Source organism: Camelina sativa, chromosome 9 (assembly GCF_000633955.1).
Source record: "Camelina sativa cultivar DH55 chromosome 9, Cs, whole genome shotgun sequence".
Lineage (NCBI taxonomy): Eukaryota > Viridiplantae > Streptophyta > Magnoliopsida > Brassicales > Brassicaceae > Camelina > Camelina sativa.
Window position 1 is genome coordinate 13,370,660 of NC_025693.1, and position 7,713 is coordinate 13,378,372.

A 7,713-nucleotide genomic window follows, 5' to 3' on the forward strand; every position below is an offset into this window, starting at 1 on the left:
TCGACACCCACACCAAAATTACAAAAAATTGGTTCGCGGATGTTACACGTATTCTAGTGAACCGAATCAAAATTCTAAAATATTGGAATGAACTCTAAACTTCAAAATGAAACGATCGTAAGTTCGTAACTAAATCGGTATCAGATAGAAATATAGTTATACTATATTCAACATTTATTTTGGTAGGATATACTTATATCCAACATATTAGTTATATTTAGTTTACATAAATTAAAATATCTGAAATATCAAAACAGTACTCGGTAAAAATCTAAAAATACCTGGAATTACTCGAAATAAATACTTGAAAATATCTATAATATTCTTGATTACCCAAAATATATATTCAGGTGTTTATATATATATATATATATAATTTTCTTACGTACATTGATTGGGCCCAAATATCCGTTTAGGTCTTTAAAGGTAGTGGTGTTTTGGGTCTAGATTGGGTTTTATCGATCTGAGGATGTATTTATCCTTTTGGAAAATAACCCGTGTCTTGTAGTTGTGTTTTTTCTTCTTTACCGTATATTGGTTGTTGGACGGAATGGTGTATTTCGATCTAAAGGATAGTAGTAGGCTTGTAGATCTTATTTTGATGTACGTTCTTCGTTTTGAAGCATTCATTGTGTCGATACAGAAAACTTTAATTTTTTTTGGCGCCTTTGGGAAGGTTTTGTCTTGCCTTCGAATCGGTGGTGGATAATTGGTGCTCTCCTGGTTAGTTTGTTGACCGTCTGTGTTAATTAGCTCTCCCATGTGTACATTTCATTCTCTAATTAAGTAATCGACTCTTTTAAGAAGGTTGTTATAATTTTAGTTTCAATAGGACCATCTCAGTATTTGGCTGGATTTACTCTGATTTGCTCTTTTTGAAATTTCTCTTTTTTTTGTGGATTTCTGTTTGCGTATATATTGATTCTGAAATACTACTGGTTCTACTATTTTTTGCTACTTATCGGGAGCCTTGGCTTTGGCTTGATTTCATTTACTAATCTTTTTTTAGCGTCTCTTTTGTGGTTTGTTAGTGTCTGCATCTCTTACCTTTTTTTTTAGTTTGGTGATAGATGTGTCAACAGGTGCCAAAATAGGTTTACTTTGTTTTAGTTTCGTTACCTTCATCCTGTTTTATTTTTCTTAATTCCCCTGTTTTGATCGGTCTTCCCTTTTGTACTTTTGCGACCTTGCTTTTGTTTACTGTTTTTTTCTTTGAACTTGTTCTTCGTGCATAACAATTTTATATCTTATAGGTAAACACCATTTTGCTAATATCTTTATCCTCGTGTTCATAGTTGTTCGTAATATCTGTTGACTTATATTGGCATGCTGCACTATTGTTTTTAATAGTTGTTTCCAATTTTGTTGTATTTTCAATTGTTTGAGATTAGACACATCGACATAATAGTTGAATAAAAAAACTTGTAAAGAACTCTTACACTGGAAATATAATTCATTATTAAACGATGATAACAGTCATAAACCATATTGTCGATCGTTTAGCTAAAAGAAAAAGACAAATTTAACCATTTGTTTGTAGTAGTAGCAATGAGGGCATCTATTTTTCATGTCAGTGAGGCTACAGATGATGGTTGGTTGAACTTCTCTCAATGTAGTGAAGTAGCATTGTAGTTTTTGCACATTGATTTTGTGTAAGGACTTCTTGTTATTTTTCCAGCATTGATCACCCTTTGCTTTCTTTTCTTTCCAGTCTAGTTTATCCAACCACAATTGGCCTTCCTCAGTGTCACCTCTGCACAACTTCACAATACCGTAAAGGTAAATACTGTTTGCATAATTACCTTATGCTGCCTTTTTCAAGTGTTCCAACCCTTCTTCTGTGTTGTTGTTGTGAAACTACTCCTGGATTCCTTTGATGTAGTGTGTCTCCACATTTCCACTTGCAATGCATTTTTCCATTAGATCTTGGTACTTGCTTATTGCTGCTAGTGGATGCATTGCTAGTGGTCTTAGGTTGATATTCTTGTAAACTCGATGATCTTGGGCTGCCTTTGCAAGGTCTGGTGATGCTAGCATAATATGCCTGACCGTTTTTTTGAAATCTGAGCAGCTCTTGAGATGATATTTTCGAACACGTCATTTGGTAGTGCGTTAAGTGAGTAGGGTGTGTTTGTTGCATTTTTCGGAAGCTGGAGAGTATATTTTGCTACTATTTTTTCTTCTATCCTTTATAGAGTGGACGTTTGTTGCAGTTACGTTTGTGTGTGTTTAAAATATTAATGTCGACCTGCCACTATTTTGTTTCATTGGGACCTTTGACATTTATGTCATTATGAGTTCTGCTTGTTACCTTCTTAATCATTAATTTAGGACTTCATTGTATGAGTTATTTGGTTTAGTGGGGTCTGATTTAATTTTTGATCCTTTTATATTTTTTAACGTTTTAAAATTATGGACATTTATTACTTTTTAAAGGAAATTACAATGGGAATACATATGTCCTACAGGGAATACAATTTGTTATTTATATTTTTGATAAATAAGAAGTGTGGTTGAATTATTTTTCTAGATTGGTATAAACATTTTTTAACCTCATTTAAATTTTTAGTCTATTCTTTGTTTCCCTCTGTTTGTTTCCCTCAGTGCTAGAGTTTGTACCCGCACAAGCACGGGATTTTAATTTAAAATATTTTTTTATCAATATAAATTATTGAGCTCAGATATAATTATATATTGAGTATTAATCTATATAAATACTAAACTTACTTTACTAAGTGATATACAACATATATATTGCTGAAAATAATATTTTTTTGTTATATCTATTTGCGTGGGATTTTAATCTAAATTTTTTATCAATAAAAATTATTGAATATATATATATATATAATCATTTGAAGTTTAAAAGATATATAAACGTTATACTTGTTTTACTAATCTATATATAAAATATATTTTATAGTGTCGCAATAATGTTTTCTTGGAAAATCAAAAATATATCACATGGTAATAAAAAAATGACTTAAGAACCTCACTCGAAGAGTCGTCAATCTTCTAACTTTTTATCCCTATAAAATTTCACTCCATAATCATATCCCACGAAAACTTATTTTAAAAAGTTCTAAAGTCGAATGTCGATTGTTTGCCTAATTATAGAGATCATTTAAACATATCGATATCACAAACTAAATACAAATATAACAAAGTTTCATGAACATTTTTAGTGTTATGTCGCTACAAATGCATTATCAGCCATAATAGAATTTCCAACCAAATCAAGAATGCTTAGATGGTAAAATGATTAACCCCGACAATGAATATCCATTCACTAATCCAAGTTACATATTTTTCTAAAACCTCATATGTTATTTTCAGATGTTAATTTTGTGATGCAATCTCAGCTTGTCTTCTAAAAAAACATACTTCTGCCAATGTTTTGGGTTTAAAATATTTGATAAAATTGATGAAATTTCCCAAGCTGTTTTTATATTTTACTTTTTTTATCATGTTATAGAATTGTAACTTTAGTAATATGTCTTCTGAGATATGTTACACAAATCACATGTCACTTTTTCTAAGTGATTAAATATCATTTTTTCTATATTTTGTAATTTGACCAAACTTAATCTCTGCGTATACTTTATCAAACTATATTTTGGCACACACTACTGAAACAATAGCTTTTGTTTCTGATCGGTTCCTATGCAAAATGGTCTAGCTATATCTACTGCCTCCTGATTACTAACATTGTCCCATAGACCGTCTGATGCTAAGATCAAGAACTCGTGTTCATCTTCTCTCAAAGGACGATGATCAGAAGTCATAGCCTCAGCGTGCCCTCCAACACTCAAAACAGCACGGCAGTCCACGAGATTCCCATCGTTGATCAGAGCCGTGACACAGCAAGAGCCGCCCTTAGCATCTTTCTCCCTAAGAAACTCAGAATCAGTCGCTAGGTAATCGCGTCTTACAGCTTCTTTAATCTTTGAATCGTTCATCCCACCAAGGCACCAACAATCTCATCTAGAATTAATGTTACTACACAAGTTGTTAGCCGCAAACTCCGCCGCTTTTGATCCTCCGTGGCCATCATAGATTCCGAATATTGCCTGAATTTAGAATATTTTTAGTGATTTTGTAAGTAAATATATATGATCTACCTATTCAAGAACTACTCATACAATTCTAGAACCAAACTTCACAAAGCTCATCACTGGCTCACACACCATAATGAAACCTTAAGTTATATAACTCTTCAAATCACATAATGAGTAAAGAAACTCGAAACTACAGAAGCAAATTGAAGTATTACCTGTTTGGGATCACCTCGAAGATTGGTGATGGCAGAGAAACGATCCTCAAAAGCTTCTCTTCTTCCTCTCTTGCAATAAACAGAGTACTCATCACCTTCCCTCTCCACATCTCTGCTCTCCTCCCTCAGCGTCTCTGTAGTCACCGACGCCTCAGCAGATATAGGAGCTGCAGTACCAACCGGTATATCAAGCCTCATCGGACGTTTCCTCTTCAGAACGCCTCAGGGAACAGAGTCTGTTCCAAACCCTGATTTAGGCGGCAGTTTCAGGAGACGGAGGCAGAATGGAGATGTGGGAGGCGCAGAGGAAAGAGAAGGAGAAAAAGCTGGAGGATTGAGATGGGATAGAGATAGAGTTAGGGTTTCGTGTGCCGGAGGTTTGTTGCAGAAAAGTGATGATGACGGAGAGAACACCGGCGAGTTGCAAACGGCAACTGCAAATGACATCGTTTGTAAAAGAAAACTTGTTAGGTAAGTTTGATTGTGTCTATGAGTCGTGTTTTGCGTTTTCTGTTAAGTGTCGACGAGAGAGAAAGATACTATATATATACAAAGACGAGTCTCAAGTCTCCGTGGCCGTTGTTGTTTGCTTCTTCCAGCCTTCCAGGTCAAACGTTACCACTCTCATCTCCTTGTTTTTGACTTTTCAAATCATGGATCCAAACAGAGATCGATGATTTTTGTGCCAAAAGAATAAAACAAAAAAATAATAAAGCAAAGTGGAACACCTAAACCCTTGCGCTACTTCTCCTTCACTTATGATCGATTGATTGATTTAGCTGGAACTTACTGGAACTTGATAACAGAGTTATTTGCCTCTAACCACGTCTCGGGTGAGAATTGGGAACTGTCTCCCAAAGACAAAGAAGCTAGAAAGAGAGTACAATCTCACACAAAGAACACAAAGGTAAAACTCTAACTCTCTTTGCTCCTTTTAACTCTAGGCGGTTCTTTTCTAACTTCTCTCTCAATATTTCTCTGTTTCTCCTTCAAAGTGATATCTCTCTTAATAAATTTAGGGCTATTAATTTAGCCGTTACAAAGGCTGTGTGAAGTTAAACGCCATGGATCGAGAGTTACGGAGGAGAGGAATGTGTGAAGGTGGAGCGTTCTTGACAGCATGTGGAGAAGCGTTATTAGGTTTAATCCATAAGCTAAAGAAATAGTTTGGGTCCAGAGACGTTGGCCAGATTGTGATATAAAATTATGTGGAAAAGTTTGTTTTTGAATGAATGTTTAGTGGGCTAATAATTATCTCTTAGACCCAAAAAAATTAAAGAAGAAATGCTGACGTGGCAGCACCAGGAATAAATAAAAGGTAACTTTATATATATAGATAGTGAAAGTACTCTATATAAATATGGATGTTAGATACTATTATAGAATAAATAAAGAGATATACTCTAAAATAGCACTAAAATAAGTTTTATGGACAACTATAGCACACATTCCATAAATTTCCAAAAATAACACTATTTAACAAATTAAAATATTTAAAATTAATTTTTAGAATTTTTTTTTTTTAGGTTTGGGTTCTCAATTTCACATTTAAGGTATAGTTTTGAAGGGTAGGATTTAGTATTTTGAATTTACGATTTAATTTTAAAAGATTAGTTAATGCTATTTTTGAAATTTTAGAGATGTTGTGCTAAGTTTGGGAAAAAAACTTATATATGTGCTGTTTTTTAGAATCTCCCGTAAATAAATAGCATCTTATCGAAACCACATGTAAACATGAAGAAATTAAATGTCGTTGGCTTCTCAACTAATATAGAGAAAAGACATTTTTTTAAGCATTTATTTAGTGTTCAGAAGCAAAGGATTTCTCTCACCACAGATATTTGGGTTTCTTCAACAACTTCTGTGAACTACATGGTTGTCACTGGTCATTGGATAGATGAGAATTGGGAAATGCAGAAAAGGATACTTAGTTTCAAGGTGGTCACAGACAGAGCCGTCGCACAAAATATAAAGGCCACAAGCCCAACAAAGATTAGGAAGAAAAAAACAATAACTTACGCTGATAAGTGTTGAACTCGCGACCTTAAACCTGCTTGTGATGTACTTTACCGCTAGACTAAGAAGACTTTTGCAAATTTTAGGGCCGAAAAACTATATATTATTTCAGGGCCACAATCACATGCTTCAACAGCCTGTGCATTGGGCCGGCTCTGGTCACAGATCATAAATGAGTCACAATTGCTGAACAGCTTCTAGATTGTTTAGAGGAGTGGGGGATTCAGAAAGTGTTTACTGTTACAGTTGACAATGCTAAAGGAAATGATAAGGCTTTGAAAGAGTTCAAGGATGAGATGAGGCTCAGAGGAGGAGAAGCACTAGTGAGAGATGGTGATTTCATTCATATGAGATGTTGTGCCCATATCCTCAATCTGATTGTTGGAGATAGTCTTAAAGTAGCAAAGCCTAGTATAGTTGCTATTAGGAATGCTATCAAGTATGTCAGATCATCTTTCAATCGAGTGAAGTCATTTGCTCTAAGGTGTGACTCGGGAAAAGTTTGTAGAGGCAGTTTGCCTATGGATGTCCCCACGAGGTGGAATTCAACGTATTTGATGTTAACTTCTGCTCTGAAGCTAAGAGTACCATTTGAGAGGATGTTGAGTGAAGACAAACTGTATGATGATTATTTCCTTGAAATAGATGAGCAGACAAAGAAAAAACGGGTTGGACCACCCCTTTTTCTGATTGGGAAGATGTTTCAAGGTTATTTAAGTTTCTCAAGATCTTTTACAAGTGTACTCTACTGTTCTCTGCTTCAACAACAGTGACTTCCAGTCTTTGTTACAATGAGATTGTAAACATTGAAAGAAATCTCATTACCAAGTGTGACAACAGTAATGAGAAAGTCAGAAAAGACGCACACACAATGAGGGATAAGTTTGAAAAATATTGGGATGGATTGATAAATATGAATCCGTTTGTGATCGTTGCTTCTGTTTTTGATCCCCGCAACAAGATGCAATTTGCTAATCTATGCATTGAGCAACTCTATGGAAAGGATACCGTTGAATGTAAGCAGCTTACTAGTTCAGTCTCAAGTGTAATGAAAAAACTGTATGAAGAATACAGTTACAGACTTAGCAAACCTATTGAGGTTGAGGAACCAGCAGACTCAGAGCCAGCACCTACTACTACTTGTGAATTATCTGATGATGATGATGAGGATGGTTGTGAAAGGATGGAGGTTATCTACAATAAGTTGGTTAACTCTAAGAGAAAAGTAGATGGTTGCAGTGAGTTGGATATCTACTTGAATGAGAAAACGGAATTGAGAGTGGAGACTACTTTGGGTTTCCCTTATGATGTTCTGTCTTGGTGGAAGTGTAATAGCCAAAAGTTCCCTATATTATCAGAAGTTGCTAAAAATGTTCTAGCTATCCAAGTCTCATCAGTAGCTTCAGAATCAATTTTCAGTACTA

At 34.7% G+C, this 7,713-nt stretch overlaps 1 pseudogene; it reads right to left on the bottom strand.

The window, feature by feature from the left end:
- LOC104710933 lies at positions 3,601-5,382 on the bottom strand (annotated as a pseudogene).